Here is a 21,684-nt window from a genome sequence, read left to right as displayed (position 1 = left end):
TTTGATGTATGTCCTAACCTTCCACAACGGTTACAAGTGGGTCTTTTATTCCTTTGTTCACCTTTTTTGGAGGATTCACCTTCTTCCTTGTATCCAAGACCAGCTTTACCCTTTTGTCTATGAAGGTTTTCCTCATTTTGTTGATTTAATTGATTTATATCTGTTTGGGATTTCATCATTCTTTCATTGACTTGCCTTTCAGAGATTAGGTCATTTTCCAAGCCTTCATTGATTTTTCTTTCAGTTCTTAAGTCACTCTGTAGACTTTCATTGATTTGCTTTTCAGTGTTTAAATCATTCCTTATTCTTTCATTTTGTGCTCTGAGAATCCTGATTTCTTCATTTGCATTAGAGAGTTGGTCTATAAGATCTTCATCCTGATGGGATTGATTATGAATTTCATGACTTCTATCTTCCAATTCTTCTTGTGCTTTGTTTCTTTGTTCCAAAACTTCACATAGCCTGATTGACTGTATTTCTTGCTCTCTTTTAAGCTTTCTTACCTCTTCTTGCAGAGATCCATTCTTTTCTAGAAGTTCTTTGATTGCTTTGTCAGCTTCTTCTGAATTACTTGATGGTAACAAATCTTCAATCCTTTCTTCAACATAAAGATGGTCATTCATTTGTTTTGCAAGTTCCTTTCTTCTTTTTAGGGATTGAGAAAGACGTTCTGTTTCTTCTTTGAGTTGAACCATGGCCATTTCTAGATCTAACTTTTCATTTTCTATAAAAATTCTCCATTGACTTTGATCTTTGCTCAAGATGTCAAGCTTTTTCCTGAGAACCAAATAGCTCTGATACCAATTGTTGGAAATATTCAAGATATAACAAGTTACTGAGAGGGAAGGGGTGAATCAGTAACAATACAATTTTTAAGTTAATTCAGCATAAACTGAAAAGAATTCATTCACCTAATTTGATGCATGCAAGAGATAAATAAATATTCATAACACATATGCACAGAGATTTTGGTGACCCAGAAACCTTCCAAAATAGAAAGTAAAACTGGGGTGGGGATGAAACCCACAAAGCTTCTTTTTTGCAGAAGGAAGTTAGCCGGTTAAGGCATACAATGATCACTTCTAGTGATCTGCCCTGTTAGGAGCAAAGAGGATTGCTAGATCCACCTTGTTAAAGGATTTAAAACACACTTTACAAGTATGCGCTCTGTTAGGAGATTTATACAAAGATTGTTAAGTCTACCTTGTTAGAGGATTTTTAGATGATTCACCTGTTAGGATGAACCAATCAGATGTACATATACCTTGATTAGATCCTTTGCAATAATCACCTCTTGTGATTGATGAAATCTTTACTGCACCTTGTGAACCTTGCTAATATACTGCTCTGCTGCTGAATTCATATCTGTCTCTTGTATCATACATGTCTCTTATCCATTACCATAATTATAAATCTGTATTATACACATATATATACCATTTCAGTAATTATAGATGCAAGGTCGGCTGAACACAAGTAAACAAAATATAACTGAGTCGGCCAAATAGTAAAATAAACTCGGGTTCTTCAGATAGACTTGATGACCTTCTAATACATGACATCCACTACGTTACATGGCATCATCATGCACTCAGTAGAGGTAGGGGCTTGGTTCATACTAGTCATACAACGTTTTCCTGGAACTTGGTAACCATTGGTGACTCGGTAGATATAGTGTCACTCGGTAAAAACTAATTTCTTTGTTAACCGAATGAGCTCGATTAACACTGAGTCCTTCTTCACTCGATCAATACTGAGTCCATCTTTACTCGGTTAACACTAAGTACATCTTCACTTGGTTAACACTGCGTCCATCTTTACTTGGTTAATACTGCTTCTATCTTTACTCAATTAACACTAAGTGCAACTTTACTCAGTTTGAACTGTGTCTTCGATGCTCGGTTTGAACTGTGTCTTCGACGCTCGGTTTGAACTGTATAATGAGTGTTGTCACTAATGGGAAATACCTTTATGCCAACAAAAATATCATTCAATTTTCATGGTGTAGCTTCTACATTGATCCGAGAGCATTTTTCATGGGTGTAGATTCTACATTCAAGGGGGGCTTATTTGTTTCTCTTCTTACTTCTTCTTTTGAGGGTGCATCTTGGTGTTTGGGGATTGATCCACATTCCTATACTGAATAGTTGTCATTGGTTCCTTGTCTACCACCATCTTATATTGGACTTGATCTTGATTGGTTTGTAACATCTTTAGTATTCAAGGACGTGCTAACACATCTTTAGACTTTAGAGACAACATACTTCATATGGATTCCCCTTCCATCTTCCTATCCACAATGTGAATCCTTCTTGCATTTGTATTTGGTGTATCTTCTTCCTAAAGGGAGAAATTGATGATGATATGCTCTGATACCACTAATGAACGTACGCTTTAATACCACTGATGTACGTACACACCACCCTTACCCACTCATAACCAAGAAAGCAACAATATGGAGACCAAGAGAAATAAAAAAAATGCTCCATAAGCAATTTTATTATACTTGAAAATCCTTATCAATTACAATATCATTTCTACAAGATCTCTCAAGATCTAATCCAAACCCAAGCTAGCCCAGATCCACACTCTAGTAGAAACCTCTAAGATCTCAACTTCTTCTCGCAAGCCACCAAGAAACCTCCTTGTTTCTAAACCGCAATCACTAGCTCTTCTCCAACTTTATCCAAGATCCAAGCGTAAACTGCCTCACATTCGGCACTCTGTCTACACACTTACAAGTCCATCACAATCTTGCTATAAACTGCCTCACATTCGGCGCTCTATCCACAGACTCGGGAAAACTCACTCTTCACTTTCTCCTTCTCTTTCACACTTTCTAGCTTCCTTCCAAAGCTTTCACTTCTCAAGATTCCACTTCTCAAGCTTCTACTCCTTGAACTTCTCTTTGAGCTTCTCCTTGAGCTTCTATTTGAGCTTTCACCTTCTTCTCAAGCTTGATTAGAAATGCTCATATGCATTGCTTAAATAGGCACTTACCACCCCATGCATGACTTATCCACAAGCTTCTAGAATTCCTCCACAACCTTCTACAATAACCACAACTTTCTACAATATTCATAACTTTCTAGAATTCTACCCACGCACGTTGATAAATGAAATGACAACCATTTATTTTTTTATTTTTTCTATTATGCCACCTATGCACCTCAAAAATAGAAATCCTCTTTTCCTTTCTTTTCTCCTTTTTCCCCTTTTTAAAATTTATTTATTTATTTCTCCTCTAATTTTCGTCACTTTCTCTCTCCTCCAAATTTTTTTTTTTTTTTTGCAATTTTTTTTTTTCCCAATAATTTTCCCATGCAAGATGCTCCTGCATCAGACTCCCCCGGTAGATAGAAAAGTGTGTCCCACACTTTGACGCCAAAAGAAAGATCTACCACCATCTTCATCTTCACCAAAGGCTTCCACCTCAATAGGGACAACAAAACCACCATGCAAATCCTCCACACCAGCATCACTCTATCAAACACCAAAATCTCAACCATCCAATCAGCATGCTCACTCCCAGGAACAAACTGAACATAATGCTTTAGCAAAAAACTCCCATCCACATTAGCAACTAGTGATTTCACACCCATAGCAACAAACCCCACATCAGCAACAACAAACTCCATATCAGCGCCAACTTGTAGATCACCATCAATACATGCCAAACTCTCAACACCAGAAACCTCACTACTCACAACAAGATGTTCTGCAATACATAACTCACCTCCAACAACTGGATCATCCATGATCAAGTGCTCTGCAACAAATAGGTCACCACCAACATTAACTAGATCATCCACAACCAAATGCTCTATAGTCTCCATGTCAGACTCAACCAACTGATTATGAAAACCAACCTCTGTCCCAACATCAACAACATTAGGAATATCTTCAGCAAAAACCTCTAGTTTCTCTACAGGTTTTGCATCAGACTCCACAAACTGATCAACAAAACCAACCTCTTCCACTTCAACATTGCGATGCCATCTTCTCTCACAAACCTCCTTAACTTGATCAGCCAATCTATCATCCAACTGAGAGATCATCTTAGAAAAATTCCTCTCCACTATATCATGGATTTTTGCAATCATCTTAGGGTCCAATCCTCTTGGAGCCATCTTCCAAGATCTTCGTAAACCCTCTGCAAAAAATCCTTCCCACACTCCTTGTGACAACAAAATTGTTTTCAAGTTAGATCGCAACCTACCACCTTGCACGAACAATCAGGAACCACATCACAAGTCTAGGACAATGGATTTGCAATCCACCAGCTCTCCACAATCATGCTTCAACAAGTTTAGTCTTCCATCTCCACATCAATCAATCAATCTGCATGTCCTCCCAAGGTCTTGGTGCAAATTGCCTCAACTTCGACGATCTGTTTACATGCTTAGCAACTCCCACTCTAATAAACTTCACCCAACCAAGGTCCTGGTACAAACTACCTCACACTTCGATGATCTATTTGTACACTTAGGAACTCCTGCTCTAATAAACTTCACCCAACTAAGGTCCTGGTACAAACTGCCTCACTCTTCGATGATCTGCTTGGACACTCAGGATCTCCTGCTCTGATACCATTGATGACGATACACTCTGATACCACTAATGAATGTATGCTCTGATACCACTGATGTACGTATGCACCACCCTTACCCACTCATAACCAAGAAAGCAACAATATGGAGACCAAGAGAAATAAAAAAAATGCTCCACAAGCAATTTTATTATACTTGAAAATCCTTAGCAATTACAATATCATTTCTACAAGATCTCTCAAGATCCAATCCAAACCCAAGCTAGCTCAGATCCACACTCTGGTAGAAACCTCTAAGATCTCAACTTGTGCTCGCAAGCCACCAAGCAACCTCCTTGTTTCTAAACCACAATCACTAGCTCTTCTCCAACTTTATCCAAGATCCAAGCGTAAACTGCCTCACATTCGGCGCTCTGTCTACACACTCACAAGTCCATCACAATCTTGTTGTAAACTGCCTCACATTCGACGCTCTTTCCACAGACTCGGAAAAACTCACTCTTCACTTTCTCCTTCTCTTTCACACTTTCTAGCTTCCTTCCAAAGCTTTCACTTCTCAAGCTTCCACTTCTCAAGCTTCTACTCCTCGAGCTTCTCTTTGAGCTTCTCCTTGAGCTTCTACTTGAGCTTTCACCTTCTTCTCGAGCTTGATTAGAAATGCTCATATGCATTGCTTAAATAGGCACTTACCACCCCATGCATGACTTATCCACAAGCTTCTAGAATTCCTCCACAACCTTCTACAATATCCACAACTTTCTACAATATTCATAACTTTCTAGAATTCTACCCACACACCTTGATAAATGAAATGACAACCATTTTATTTTTATTTTTTCTATTATGCCACCTATGCACCTCGAAAATAGAAATCCTATTTTCCTTTCTTTTCTCCTTTTTCCCCTTTTAAAATTTTTTTAATTTATTTCTCCTCTAATTTTTGTCACTTTCTCTCTCCTCCACAATTTTTTTTTTTTTTTGCAATATTTTTTCCCCAATAATTTTCCCATGCAAGATGCTCCTGCATCAGAAATGGTGTTTGTAAGCATTGGATACTCTTTTCTCTTCAAGTGCTCATCATTCTTGTAGGACATCATTCACTATGGGGGGAATTTCATTTCTCCTTACTTCCTTCTTATGGAGGGATTCTCTATTGTATATGCATGATGTATGTTGTAATGGGGGGGTCTTAATTACTCCATCCATCCATGAATCTTGTTTTTTCATCTCTCTTTTTTGGGGAGGGTTTTTCCCATGTGGTTTTCCATCTTTCTCCACTTTATGAGAGATTGCATTGCATATCATTTTCACTTGCATATTGAGCATGGGTGCCTAACATGGCCTAGTAGCTAGGATCTATATTGCATTATCATCTAGCTTTTGTGAGCTTAAGTGCATTCCCCTAAGTTGCACTTAAGGGGGGGTGTTGGTGTAATTAAGTATTTACTAATTACAATTTACTTAAGTTTACTTAGGTTAATGCATTAACATATTAGTTGTCATGTAGACACCTATGAGTTTGTAGATTCATATGAGTTGTCATGTAGACAACACAATAGTTTGCACTCCAATTGAGCACATGTTTTCTACTACATATATTTATGAGATACACCTTTGCACTATGATCCTCTCATTGCTGCACATACATTTATGCACAATGGAGGATAATCCACTCTTGGTGGATATGTGCTTAGTTGTTATGCTTATCTATTTACTGACTCCTAATCATATCAGTTGCCTTTATATAAAAGGCACTTCTACAATGTATTCATCCAAATATCCGATATCCATTCTCATTTGATTATCATTTTACTCTCTTGTGCTATCTACTTAGCTTCTTGATCTTGGCATTAAATTATTGCCTTAGGAAAATTATTACATGGTATCAGAGCTATATCAAATTCTTAAAGGGTTGCACTACTCAGATTTGTCCCTCATGAGGCAACACCATTTCTTCTTATAAGTTTTTATGCATGACTCAATAATTTGAGTGCCATAGAGATAATCTCTAAGTTTCCTAGTAAGGTCATAGACAAACTTACTTAAGAGAACTTAGGACATATGAGTATCTTCCCTAGTAGAGTCACCAAAGACTGTTGGTTAATAGTTTGTCTTCCTTGATATTTTGGTTTATACTTTGACTCTTAGACTTCCCAATGGCTTGTAGAGAACCAAGAAAATTAACAACATAATGGGTCAATGTAGTAATATATCAATACCCCTGAATTGAAAGGTTAAACTCCCTTTTTAATGCAAAATATGCAATGAATTTTGTCTTTCAAGTATTGGGGTTATCCTCTTAACCAAAGAGAAGAAGAAGCAAAAAATAAGTTGCTTAACACTTCAAACAACTTAAGCTATTGAAATAGGGACTAACTCACAATATACAATCTATTCTAACCTAGATGCAAGGAATGAAAACATGCATAACTAATTAAGATAGTAAGAAGAAATGAAGAGTTCACATAATAGGTAATTCTTGGATTACACAATTAGTTGATGTTGCAATAACACCCAAATCAATGTCTATCCCTTAGCTACTCCACACAGCAATTTCTAGCTTCTTATGCAACAAGCAACTCTAACCACACAAGCTAGGACATACAATAGAGAGAATAAATAGATTCTTATGCCGAAGAAAATAAGACATATAATTTGATGAATGGAGAAAAAAAAACAAAGTTCATTTACATTCATTCAATTCTCAAAATTAGCACATTCATTCCATACACTATAGATAGACTCCGAGTCTCACACAGTAGTCCCAACTACCGAGGTTTGCCCAAAATATTTTTATTTTATTTTATTAAATTCATAAAAAGTTACATTTATAGGCCTTCTCAAAAAATGGCCAGTTACATGGATGATTCCTTCACAGAGCATCTCTGAATAGGAAGACTAAAAATAGGACAAGCTTGAATCATTGTCCCTTATAGAGACTTAAAAAATGCCAAGAATAGCTAAAATTAGGAAAGGGAAGAAGGAGAATGGTAGATGTCTAGAAAAGAATCAAAATCTTCATGCCTTTCTAGAAGTAATTGATTTGGCTCTGTAAGCTTTCATGGCTTCGATTACTTTATCTAGCTCTTTAACATCTAGAATGATGATATTGTTGGCTTGGACCATCCAGTAGTCATCCATCTCTATTAGTTCATATATTCTAGCTACTCTTGACTAGAATTTCTCCATTTGTCTCCTTATGATTACATCTACTATTGAGAGTTCCTAGTGTTGGCTCCTAAATTAATAGTTTTTCAATAACCCAACGATAGGAATAAATACATCTACATGTAGCTAGTTCCAATCTGCAACATACCTATTTAGACACTGGGGCCAAATATAAGGCTATACTACTTTTACTTCAGGCTCTACAAGACCTAGCTAGTTGTGCCTCAGATTCTTTTATATGCTACTGGTTTCAAAATTATATAACTGAATCTAGACAAAGCAAATAAAACCCTTATTTCTCCTATACTTATGCAATGAAAAAGGCATGTAGTAGAAAATTGTAAATCCTTTGAAATCCACAAGCTTAGTGATGACATCCTTTTAACTGTTAAATAAAAAGGGAAATGGATAATTGATAATTAAAGTTTGATATCAAAAGAACCCAAATATACAACAAGAACATGTTGATCCTGTAGTTGATCAATGAGTTATCTATTGAATAGTTTCAAAAATCACAAACATACATCAATGATACCAATGACATATTCCATGCATCAAGATATGAGATCTATCCTATCACTTTGTGAATCAAACATCAGTGTTCATAGAAAACCGAAATATCCTTTTCATGTAAATTGAAACCCTATCAAATATATCAATCATTTACTTGGCTCTTTGTTCCAATAGAAAAACATATTTAGACATACAACCTAAGGAGTTGTAAATGAGTTTAAGTTCTTTGTTCCTAAACCACAAAACATTGCAGATAATAGAGATAGGAGACAAGAATCAAAATGAAACTAAGAAGTTTTTTGTTCCTTGTATTCATTTCTTTAAAACTATTCATTTAAGATCCATGTAAATAACCCACAAAACTATTGAAAAGAATAAAACTATATGTATAACTTCATTATTGTTGTTCATAAAAGAGAGAATGCTAAAGAATGGTGGAAAAAGCTAGCTGAGAGCTTGCTAAAAAAAAATGGGAACCAACCCTAGAGAAAGAAAAGAAGAAGAAAGATATAGGAGAGGAAAGAAATCCTAGATATGATCTAGAAGTAGCACATGTCCACTTGAATCTCTATCCCTTATAGTTTCAAGCCTCTCTCTTCTCTCTACAACCAAAATCTAAAAGGAATCTCGTCATTAAGCTTCAACAAACTCAAAATATCTTCTCCAAGTGATGAGAAACCCTCATTCTGATCAAACATTAGGTATGCATCTAAATTCTAATAAATCCCTCAACAAACTGACTTGGAGGTGAGAAAACATCACCAAATACATCCCTACTAACTTTGGCACACACCCAGTTTACCATTTTACCAAAAACCAAGTTTGAACTGCCCTACTAAAATATAGTTGAAAAATGGGTATCTCAGACAAAAATCTGAATATCTCACACATATTTCTTCCTATACAAAAAGAAATGGAAGATATGGAAATCTCATTTCAAGACCTTTATATAGATATATAATAGTCATATGTTTTCTAATCAGAGATACCTAGAGCATTCATTTAAAGTTTAGGTTCAGAAATGGCTCTCAGATCTACACTTCTTTGCAAATATTTAACTTATTTCTAAATTCCAAACTTTATGAAATAAACAAACATTTATTTCAAATCATGTTTGTACATGGAAAAAAAGAAAAACCTTTTAAAATTTGATTATATGACCTTTTATTTTTCCCTCTAGTTTTCTATCTGATTGACCTGACATGTGGTAGTACCTGATTGGCTCATCCCTACTCTAACACTACCACATGGGTTCCATATGGCACCCTCTAATTGGTCCATAATTTTCACCTATAACTTGACACATTGCCATGTGGAAGCCTCCTATTCGACCTCCACGCATAGTCATTTTTCCACATCATCAGTCTTTTAGGCAGCTTGCCACATCATTGCCACATGGAATCACCTTGTTAGTTGCTCCTGCTCACCACCATGTCATTAGCCACCTAGGGGAACTACCACATCGTTCCATGTTACTTACCCACTTTCATTAACTACCTTGCATCTTCAAACTATGGGAATGCATCTACTCTCTGCCATGCCACCATTGATTGCCACATTTCAACACATTGCTTTCCTACTTTTCTTAATGATCAAGTATTTTTGAAATGCAGTCAAGAAATGGTCATTGATTCTACCATGTGTTTCAATTTGGTGACTTTGACTTGGAAACTACCATGTCAACACCTCCTCGAAATCTATGCCATGTGTCATTCTATGATTTTTCCATCTAGGTGCCACATCATACTGCCATGTCACCAATCTTAGTTTGTATGTCCATTAAAAATTTCTTAGCCTTCCCTCTAGTTGGCTAGGGCCCACACATGAGGTTCACTTTCCAAAAACCACATGTCTTTAAGATAATTGTAAAACATATGTCCAAACATAAAACATAAAGAAAGTTCACTGTCCCACCAATGTGGGGTTAAAAGCTTGAATGCTTGTTGTTTGAGAACAATTCCTGAACTATGGACCTATCACAATCATTTAAAAAAGCATGGTGCAAACCTATACCAAATTGCATTGTATGTTTTGTTCAACTAGAATCTCAACTTCTTCTTTAGGGAAATTACAAAATTGTTTGGGGTTGTCATCTATGGCCACAAATTGATTCAAGCCAAGAGTTGCAAGGAGAGTTTGAAGGTGGGAGGAAACAAACATAACTACAAGTTTCAAAGGTGAGTGAGTTGCTATGTGACATGTGTAATTTTTTTCATGCTATCATCTAGTTTCAAATCTAGTGATTTGGTCATGTTACTCTATAGCTGATGGTGTATTTTATAGCCCCAATCTCATTGTGTACCCAAATCATTGCTCAAAATTGTGTAGAAGAGGCCACATGAAATATCCTCACACATCTGATCCATTCATGATTATATTTGCCAAATAATTCAGGTTATCACTATGGAAATGTGTTCTCCTCACATCTTCTAAAGCTTCTTGTAAATTCACTGAATAACCTTTTGATTTTGCATAGCTTGTTCAGTTGTTTATAGACATTAAGGTTTTAGGACATTTTATCTTTTTGATATTGTTTGATGTGGAGCTCTTACACTAAAAGTTTTAATAGAACCTTAAAAAATGAATAGTTTACCATTTTTGGTGATGAAAATAGGAGGCTTGTTGTAGATTTGTGTGTCATATTCCACCATATTCTACATTCCATGAGGCACAACATATAGGCTACCTAGTTTGCTTCTCTAACAACATTCATATCAAGCCACATGAATCTACATACATCTTAGATTATTTCATTGATTCATTCATGTCCAATTTCAAATTGGAAAGATGATGGACACATTAAAATGAGATATCAACACTAAACTTGGACCTGGCAATACTTTCCACCTCTGAATTTTTATCTGTTTGATGGAATTAGCAGGCCCCAAAGGGGGTCCTACTAAAAATAATTCAAACTGAAACATCTAAACTATTGAATCCACTAATTAGACTCTCTAAAATGATTGGATTTGAACTAGATCAAAATCCACCATCAATTGATCATTTAAAACTCAATTTACCTTTCTCTCAAACTATGATTTTCTACTAGGGGCCTATGAGTCAGCTTTAAAAACTGATTGAAACACGTAACTAAGCCCTAAAATTTGACATACTAATTCTTTGCTCCACATTCTTCTACCCTGTCAAATTTCATCTCACACAACATCTGGGTCAAAATATATTGATCATTGAAGTCACCTTCTTTGAATTGCCTACAAACAAACATGTTAGCAAATCATAAAAATGCATTTTTTTTTGGCTTTGGAAACAAGTCAAACAGACACTTGGGGTCATGAAAACCGGGGCATTAGTTTGCTATCATGAGGAGAGTATAAATCTTTGATTTGGACTCATGAAAAATAACTAGAAAAATTTTGTAATCAATCAAAGTGGGGTACTTGGATTTGTAGAACTGGGAAGATACGCAGAAAAGTAATTTTCACAAATGGAATGGACTTGAGAAAGTGTTCAAATGGATCCCGAGATTTAAAAATTGGCACACCTAAAGTATTTTTTTAGAGTAGAACATAATGGTATAATCCATTTGGTCTCGCCTATCATGGATTCAGAGTTATAACATCCCGAACAGGGGTACCGATCAATCTCCACTTTTTGACACTAGTAAAACTTTACCAATTGCATTTGAAAATTAGTCAAATGGATTCAACATAGGCTCAAATCTAAAAAATAACAAGTGTCTGACCTCTAGAATATAATGCAAAAGGAATTCTTTCATTTTGGTCAATTGGGTCAAAGTTATAACTAGTCAAATAAGGCTTCTTAGAATTCTGAAAAATATGCATCAGCATGACAATAGTAAAAAACAAACTTTGAGGGATTCAAAACCTAGTAAAAAAAATTGAAATGACTTGAAAACTGAAATATAGGTTCTTTGATATGAATATTATACACTCTGGAAGTAGTGAGTCATGAAACCTTACTAGGCACATGATATTCAATTTGCAAACTAGGCTTGCAAATTTTAAAAATACTCAAAATGAAGCTTCATGGAATGACTTGGAATCACAATTTATCAATGAAAAATGCATTCATATATTGAATGAAAAGTGTTAGAAACATTAAACACTTCATAGGCCTCAAAATGACAATCGTGTACAAATGCATTAAAAGCTCTTATAGGGCTCAATTGTTAGGATGATACTTAGAATCAAGCCTTCACTTTTGAGTCCCAACAATGGATCTGTCTGGGGATGCATGTCCCCTATGTCCATGGTAAGGATTTAGATCTCTATAGTAATATGACCACTCCAAAACTTTCTCTCAAATAGTTTTATTGAAAGAAAGAAAAACTACTCCAAAGCTATATAAACGATGGCATCGGGCCAACGAACTCCAATAGAACTTCTTATCTTTTTCATAGATCTGATTTTCATTTCCATTTTCATGAGGTAATATGAGAATATTACTTCCATCAGTTTCACCATTTAGATTAGCATTATGAACCAACTCACTTGGAAAAACCAATTCTACATCTTCACTTTAATAATGCAAATCAAAACTAGAATCATTGTCTATAATGGATCAGCATGCTCTTGGATTTCATAATTAGATTGAAATTCATTTGTACTAAATAACTCATGCATGCTATCCAATAGAAACACAAAGGACTCATACTCTTCTTGATTCAAGAAGTCACATATGTCATGGATTTGAAACTCACCTTGTGTAACAGGATATAAAGGGGACATGGAATCTTATATCTCCTTGTTTGAAATATTATTGGCATCTTATCACATTCAACATGTTCTAAAAATCCTTCACATTCTTCAAATAATGGATTAGTTACTATGCTAGGAAACTTGTCATGAAAGTTCACACAAACAACTTGTTGATTACTTTCATTGTTTTTTTCCAAAAACTCATTCAAATAAACTTCAAATCTTTCAAACTTATCATCACTAGACTCATTAGCATAAAAGGGAAACTTGGGATCAAATTCACCACTTCTATCATTTTCATTTTCATCATATGAAACATCAAAACTCATTGCAACCTTACTAACTTAAGAATAATTTGGATCGGCATTAAATCTTCGCTTAATAGTACTCTCTACATCAAACAAGTCATCATGTGTATTGAAATTTGAACCACTATCATATACACCCCCAAAACTTGACACATGGTATTTTGAATTTGTATTAGATTTAGCATCAAACTTTAGGGAAACTACTTCATCTTGAGAAGAAACATAACATGGGAAAACTAGAGTATCCTTATAAACATTTGCATAGCTTCACAATCATGAGCCAACAATTCTAAAATTTCATCAATGTTCAACATGGCTTAATCACAAGTATATTCTTCTTGACTTTGATCATAATCTGGCTATTCCAATATACTTACAACAATAGTAACATTAGTAAAATAATTTAAAAAATTAGAATCCTCATCACAACTTGTTTCACCTTTGTTGCATGATATCTCATCACTAGGTACATCATTATAATCATTTTCATTGCAATAAGATCCATCACTACTATTGCTAGAGTGTTCTTCACTCTCATACATGTCGTCACATGATTCATTTTTAGTTATGTATCCATTTTCCTCATGCTCACTGCAATCATCCAATTCACTAAAATTTGAATCCTCCTCTTTACATTCAAAAGAGAAATTATCTTTATTTACAGAGTCATTACATTCATTCTAACTTTCAACACATTCTCCTTCATCATTAGAAGACTCAAAATGAATTCTATTGTTATACAAAATACATTCCATCTTCTTGATGTATTCTTCAACTTGCAAAAGCTTTTGTAATCATTAATATGTTGGCTAGTTAACCGAATTAGGCATAAAGACATCTAGGAAAATAATAGGTACCAAAGATTCCCTAGGTCTTGAAGGAAAATGCAACTTCATGAGTGCTGATTTGAACTTTATCAAAACTTGATAATCTCCTAAACCTTGAATACTTCCTACCATATTCCTTATGAAACTAAAGATTTTATTGTGGATTTCCTTTTTCAACATAGCAATATTTTCAATAACACTTTCATAACTTGATAGACTAACTCAGATCTGAGATTTGACTCCATTTTGAAACAAAACTTCAACCTCTTTCTCCTAGTGTTGAAAGTCACTAAATAGAGGCACTAATTTCTAACACTTGACTTCCATGAAAAGATACACATGAAAATCAAAATACCTTAACTCTTGATATGAACTTTGATCTGTTGATCTTGGTACAGGTGTAAACATGAAACTCCTTCACACCATTCATAAAACTATGTAGATCCACCACCTCATTAAAAGAGGATAAAGAAACCACTATTGTGATTTATATTCTAACACTCAAATTCTTATAACAATAGATGCATGTACAATACTTAAACTTAAATCAAGAACTGATATCTTCTCTTTCCTTGCCAAGATATTCTTACAAAATTTCCAGATCTACCCAACATAGTTAAAAATCCTTGTAATAAATTTACATAGAACCAATCTTCATAGGTATAAATATCTTTAGAGAGTTGCTGCACACACTTGTGAGAGAAATTTAAAACATGATTTATCACTTGACAAATTTGAATTGAAATTTCAACATCTAAAACTTGCAAATCAGCGAACACTTAGGAAATAGAAAAATCTTTTGATCAATTATGACTTTGAATTAATACCAGCCCTTTGAAAAAAATACCTAGCTGAACTAATTTAAGATGAATTCACTATTAACCATAAAATTTACATTCAACTTTCAAAGCTACTATTGTACATGAATAAAGCATTATTGGGAGAAATGAATGTTCAACAAGGAAATGGAAAATACTTCACAACCTTGTTGGTATATCAAATTCTTCACATGCCTTTCTTCCAACCATATTGAATCTCTTTTCAAATTCTCAACGTTTGTCTACTATATAGTTTCAGTACGTCCCTAATAGAGTTGCCATTTTTTTGGCTCTAGAATTAATAGTTTTTCAATAAGCCAATGATTGAACAAATACATCTAGGGGTAGCTAATTCCCATCTACAACATACCTCTTTAGACACCAAGGCCACCTATAAAGCTATACTCCTTCTTTAGACTCTTCAAGACCTAGGCAGGTGTACCTTAGATTATTTTATATGGTACCAATACCAAAATCATACAATTGAATCTAGACAAAGCAAATAAACCCCTTATTTCTCCTATACTTATGCAATGACAAAGGCATGTAGTTGAAAATTCCAAATCTTATGAAATACACAAGTTCGGTGAGGGAATCCTTTCAACTCTTAAATCAAAAGGGAAATGGATAATTGATTTAATTTTGATATCAAACAAATCCAAAGATGCAACAACAAGAACATGTTGATCCTATAGCTGATTAGTGCCTTATCTATTGGGAAGTTCCATAAATCACAAACATACATCCAAGATACTAATGGCATATTCCATATATCAAGATATCATATCTATCGTATTACTTTGTGAATTAGACATTAGCATTTATAAAAACCCTCATACTTATGAAATATCATTCTCATATAACCAAAAACCCTATCAAATATATCAACCATTTACTTGGATCTTTGTTCCAACAACAAAACATATTTAGACATACAACCTTAAGGAGCTATAAATGGATTTAAGTTCTTTTTTCCTAAATGAAAAAAAAAATGTAGATAATAGAGATAGGAGAAGAGAATCATAATGAAACTAAGAAGTTTTTTGTTCCTTGTATTTATTTCTTTGAAACTATACATTCAAGATGCATGTAAATAACCCATAGTACTATTGAATAAACTAGAACTATATATAACTCCATTACTATTGTTCATACAATAGATATTGTTGAAGAATGGTGGAAAACCCAGCTGAGAGTTTGCTCAAAAAACTTGGGAAACAACCCTATAGAAAGAAAAGAAGAAGAAATATATAGGAGAGGAAAGAAATCTCATATTTGATCTAGAAGTGACACATATCCACTTGATTCTCTATCTCCTACTGCTACAAAGCATCTCTATTCTCTCTACAACTGAAATCTAAAAGGAATCTCATCATTAAGCTTCAACAAACTCAAAATATCTTCTCCAAGTGATGAGAAACCTGGAGGTCATTCTGATAAAACATCAGGCATGCATTTGAAATGCTAATAAATCCTTTAGTAAACTAACTTGGAGGTGAAAAAACATCACCAAATATATCCCTACTAACTTTAGTGCACACATAGTTTACCGTTTTACCAAAAACCAAGTCTAAATTGCCTTACTAGAATATAGTTGTAAAACAAGTACCTTGGACAAAACACTAAATATCTCACACATATTTCTTATTGTGCAAAAATAAATGGGAAATGTCAAAATTTTCTTTTGAGACCTTTCCATTGATATATGATAGTCTTATGTTTTTCTATCAAAGATGCCTAGACCATCTATTTAAAGTTCATTTTTAGACATGGTTCTCAAGTCTGCACTTCTTTGCAAATATTTAACTTATTTATAAAGTAAAAAATTTATAAAATAAACCAAAGTTTATTTCAAATAATGTCTCCACATGGAAAAAGAGAAAAATATTTTAAAATTTGATTTGATGACCTTTTATTTTTTCCTCTATTTTTCAATCTGACTAACCTAACACATGGAAACACTTGATTGGCTCATCTCTACTCTATCCCTACCACTTGGGTGCCATCTGGCACCCTCTCATTGGTCCATTGATAGCCACCTATCACCTAACACATTTCCATGTGGCAACCTCCTATCAAACTTCTACATACAATCATGTTATCATGTCATCAGACTATTGGGTGTCCTACCATGTGGCATCGCTTGATTGGTTGCTCCTACTCACTACCATGTCATTAGCCATCTAGGTCCACTGCCACAGGGCTCCTTGTCACCTACAGGCTTTCCTTAACTACCTCACATCTTCAAATTGCAAAAATGTGTCATCCCTTCATCTCACCATGTGTTAGCATCCTGTCCCTTGCATCTTCTCTCTGCCACATCACCATTGATTGCCACATGTTAGCATGTCACTTTCATGTTTTTCTTAATGATTGTCCATATTTGAAATGTGGTAAAGTGATGGCCATTGATTCTTCCATGTGTCACAATCTGATGAGTCTAATCTAGAAACTACCATATCAACACCTCCTCAAAATCTATGTCATGTGTCATTATGTGATTTATCCATCTAGGTACCATATCATACTACCATGTCACCAATATTAGTTTGCATATCTATTCAAAATTCCTTAGCCTTCCCTCCAGTTGATTGTGGCTCATGCATGAGGTTCACTTTCCAAAAACCACATGTCTTTAAGACAAATATAAAGGAGATGTCCACATATAAAAACTTAAAGAAAGTGTACTGCTTCACGAATATGGGATTAAAAGCCTGAATGATTATTGTTTGAGGATAATTCCTTAACCAGAGACCTATCACAATCATTTAAAATAGCATGGTGCATACTTATGCCAAATCATACTATATGTTTTTTTCAACTAACATCTCAACTTGTTCTTTAGGAATAATATGAAATTGTTTGGGCTTGTCATCTACAGCTACAAACTAAATTAGGCCAAGAGCTACAAGGAGAGTTTGAAGGTGGGAGGAAACAAACATAAGTACAAGTCTCAAACACAAGTGAGTTTCTATGTGACAAATGCAGGTTTTTTCATGCTATCATCTAATTTTAAATCTAGTGATTTGGTCACCGCACTCTGTAGCAGATGGTGTATTTTATAGCCCAAATCCCATTTTGTTCCCAAATCACTACTCAAAGCTATATAGAAGAGACCACATGAAATATCCTCACACATCGGATCCATTCCTAATTTCCTTTACCAATAAATTCAAGTTATCACTATGGAAATGTATTCTCCTCACACCTTCCAAAGCTTCCTGTAAAGTCACTGATAAGATAAGATAAGATAATTTATTAATGTCCAACAAGAAACCACAAATGGGTTTAAGGGACTAAGAATACAAACAAGAGCTAGAGGGTAGTCAGACCACCAAACAATGTCAAAGTACAACAAAACAAAATAAAAACAAGAAGACCAAGAAGTAAAGAAAGAGGAATAAAAAGAAAAAGGGGGGTTACAAAACCACAAAACTAGTGGTTCATAAATGTGGAAAAGTACCTCAAAATAGAAAAATAGCTAGTTGTATGTAGAGAAATATGATCTTAATGTTGGGTAGAGGAGGTACGCTACTGCTGGTGATGTAAGTGTTCTCTACGTGGTTTCTTTGATCTAGTAAGAGTATCCATGGACGAGCAATGAGGCCACTTAGTTCCCTTAGGAGAGGTAACCAAAGTGAAAAAGGAAGTGATAAGTAGATGAAGAGATGCAAACCTAGGGGCAGATAGTTCTTGAAGGGTGAAATGCTAAAGATGGAAAGCCTCTTGTAGAAAAAGAGAAAGGCACTGCTAGTTATCATATATGAAAAGGAGGACAAGGACCTGCACTCTCTAAATAAGAAATAGAAATCCCTCTAATCTCATAGTATATAGGACAATAGAATATAAAGTGTATCTAGTTGTCAACCACATCCATGTCATAGCACTAAAAAATCCTCTCAACTATATTGGTCTGATGATCTGTCTAAATACAAATCCAATGAGAACTTGCTCTGAAAGAGCCCAATTGGATTTGTATGACATGTGGCCATCATCACGAAGAGTAGTAGGGAAAAATAATGATATTGTTATGAATTTTAACAATGTTCTCTACAGAGAAGGCCTTACGAGGATAGAGACCCCCTGACAAGTTGACCTAAGTCACTTGAATATACCTCCTATAGATGTCCATCCTAGTAATATTGTTCAACTCTAACTAAGAGGGAAGGAGATAAGTAGGAGTTTTCAATGAATACTTAAAAAGGGGGAAGCTATCAATATCAATACCAACAATGTTGAGGAGCCTATAAACTTAAGCATACCAGCAATGAGTACGACCAGTTGGATCCAAGGTAGCAATCGAAGCTAAAGAATAGTATGCTAGGTAAGAATAATTGTATCTACCATCAACCAAGTTTGTAAAACCCCTAAGTCCATGAAATAATAAAACTAGATCAAATATTGTGTAGAGTTTGAAGGGATGGGCACCAAACTTAGCTGGCTAGTTGGAGAGTTGGTTGACAATAGATGAGGCATCATAGAAGGAGAGTTTGAACTCTCTCTAGTGAGCCTAGTCAGTGGTTAAGAGGCAAGGCTCCCAGATAGTTGAACCATAAAGGATAGTACGTCTAACCACAGAGTCTAAGATAGACATCTTAGACGTAGTATCCTTGAAATGGTGTTTGAAGCACTATCTCTCAAGCAAGGCAAGTGAACCCATAACCTTGTATACCCACTGCATCATGGCTAGTCTCAAACCAATCCATGGTTGTAAAAACAATATGACCAAATAAGTGTAGGTAGAGGTCCTCTTTACCTCAATCTCACTGAAAAGGAATTGAAGATCAGAGAAACCATAACTCATGTCTTACCCAAGTTGATCACTATTTCCCAAGTTTTAGTTCATATATTCTTTCTTTTAGGTTTTGATTCAAGCCAAGTGTCAATGTCTTGAGTCCAAGTCTAAGATTACCCATAAGATACACTTCTTCTCATAATTTATTTGAGCTAACCTTATGCGAGAAATCATATTTACAATGAAGTTATCCACTGGCTAGGTGATTAGGTTTCAAATGGTTTGTTATGTGTTTCCCTGATGAGAAGAAGGTCTGTATATTCTACTCATTCATATTTCTTTGTTGCTAATCATGTTGAAGACAATAATTCATGCTATGTAATAGTTTTTCATGGAAGATAATATAGATAATCAAGATGGTATAGAAGAGAAACAAATAAATCATCATAAATGGTGAAAGAACTTGGTCAAAGGTGGTATGACTCTTTTTGAAATGAAATTGATGGTTAATATTTAACCTACACATACACATTGCAAATTTGACAAGTCAAATGGTTTAGAAGATTAAATCTAGATCATCAATGAAGACTAGATAAATGGGTGATGTTTTAATTATGGAAATATAAGTATTCAATGATGTAACTCATTGACCATCAAATCAAAAATAACTCTATGGTTGTTGCTTTATCATCATAAAAACTTTCTTTATGAATAATCTTAGTGAGATAGTGACAAGATGACAACCATCCATAGGACCCAATAGGTGAAATCTCCTTTCAGTCATGTGTAGTAATTATGAAACATCAATGAGGATCATTGATCTCAAGACACATCCACATTTATTGCTTTCTCATTATGAAAAGATGGGGATGTTTTAACTATGGCAATGTAGCAAAAAAATGACACATGTCCTACTAGGCCCACCACATTCCATGAGACATAGTCAGAATCAAGTCACGAAGTGCCATGAAGTAAGGAAGGTCAATGTTGGATTCTCCAAGAAATGAAATTGTGCCACCTATTTTCCATGGTGTGTATAGCTAGAAAGTGGACCCATATCAGAAAGTAAAAGGGTTAACACCATATTCTCACCACTATCAAATCAAAAGAATATATATGTTTGTCGCTATGTCTCTACAAAAAGTTGATTGATTTTTATTCATAGCAATGTAATGACAATTCAACACTCGTACATAGAGGGACCCATAGAGAAAGTTATAAAGGAAGGGCTATAATGTTTTAATTGTGAACATTGGTTTAAGATCGATGGCCCAAATTCAAAACTGCAGTGACTGTTGGAATATGAATAATATAGACTTGGCACAAAACAACAAAATATAAATAAAACAACATTTTTCTATAGGATTTTTGAGATTAAATAAAGATGAACAGTCATTGGGTGTTTCTAGAAGTACCATGGATACATAATCATCAATAGAATCGATGCCACATGTTTATATCATTAGATAATTTCATATTTTATTCTCTTTTCTATTTTTTGGTTGTTGCTCTATTGAATTGAGAGTGGATAGAAAACTATAAATATAACCTCATTTAACAATTCAAAGGCCGAAAAACTTGATGGTGAATTGGTCTATAATTCCATTTACCCTATTTTTTTCATTTTTTTGGCCCATGCACATAGTATTTTTTCATTAAGAGTTGAAAGATAATCATGTATGATTCTATGAATAATCAGATGAATTCCATTTCACTTTGATGTTTGCAGTATAGTGATTCCATTTACTTTCTTCTTATATGGTTATGTTTCTTCTCTTGTTGGTTTCATAACATGCTAGATAGTTTCATTGGGAAATGAAAGATAAATTTGTATGAATCTATTAGTTATTGGTTGGATTCCATTTCATTCAAGATTGATAGTGAAAGCAATTTCATTTGCTCTCATATGCATATCTCCTTCATTCCTCTTTTGTATTTAGATGGTTAATCTACATTTAGAATAGAAGTAAGGGTTAGAAATATCAAGATAATCTACTACAATCATTTCATTGAGTATAAAAGTTTATTCAAATCCATCTTGACTAATTTTTTTGTGCCTACAAATAATTTGGTTATCCTTTACTGCT

The sequence above is a fragment of the Cupressus sempervirens genome, chromosome 2 (assembly GCF_028749045.1).
Source record: "Cupressus sempervirens isolate cs-2001-9-10 chromosome 2, ASM2874904v1, whole genome shotgun sequence".
NCBI classification, from domain to species: Eukaryota; Viridiplantae; Streptophyta; class Pinopsida; order Cupressales; family Cupressaceae; genus Cupressus; species Cupressus sempervirens.
The sequence above is the reverse complement of the archived record's forward strand: the minus strand, read 5'-3'. Positions refer to the sequence as shown.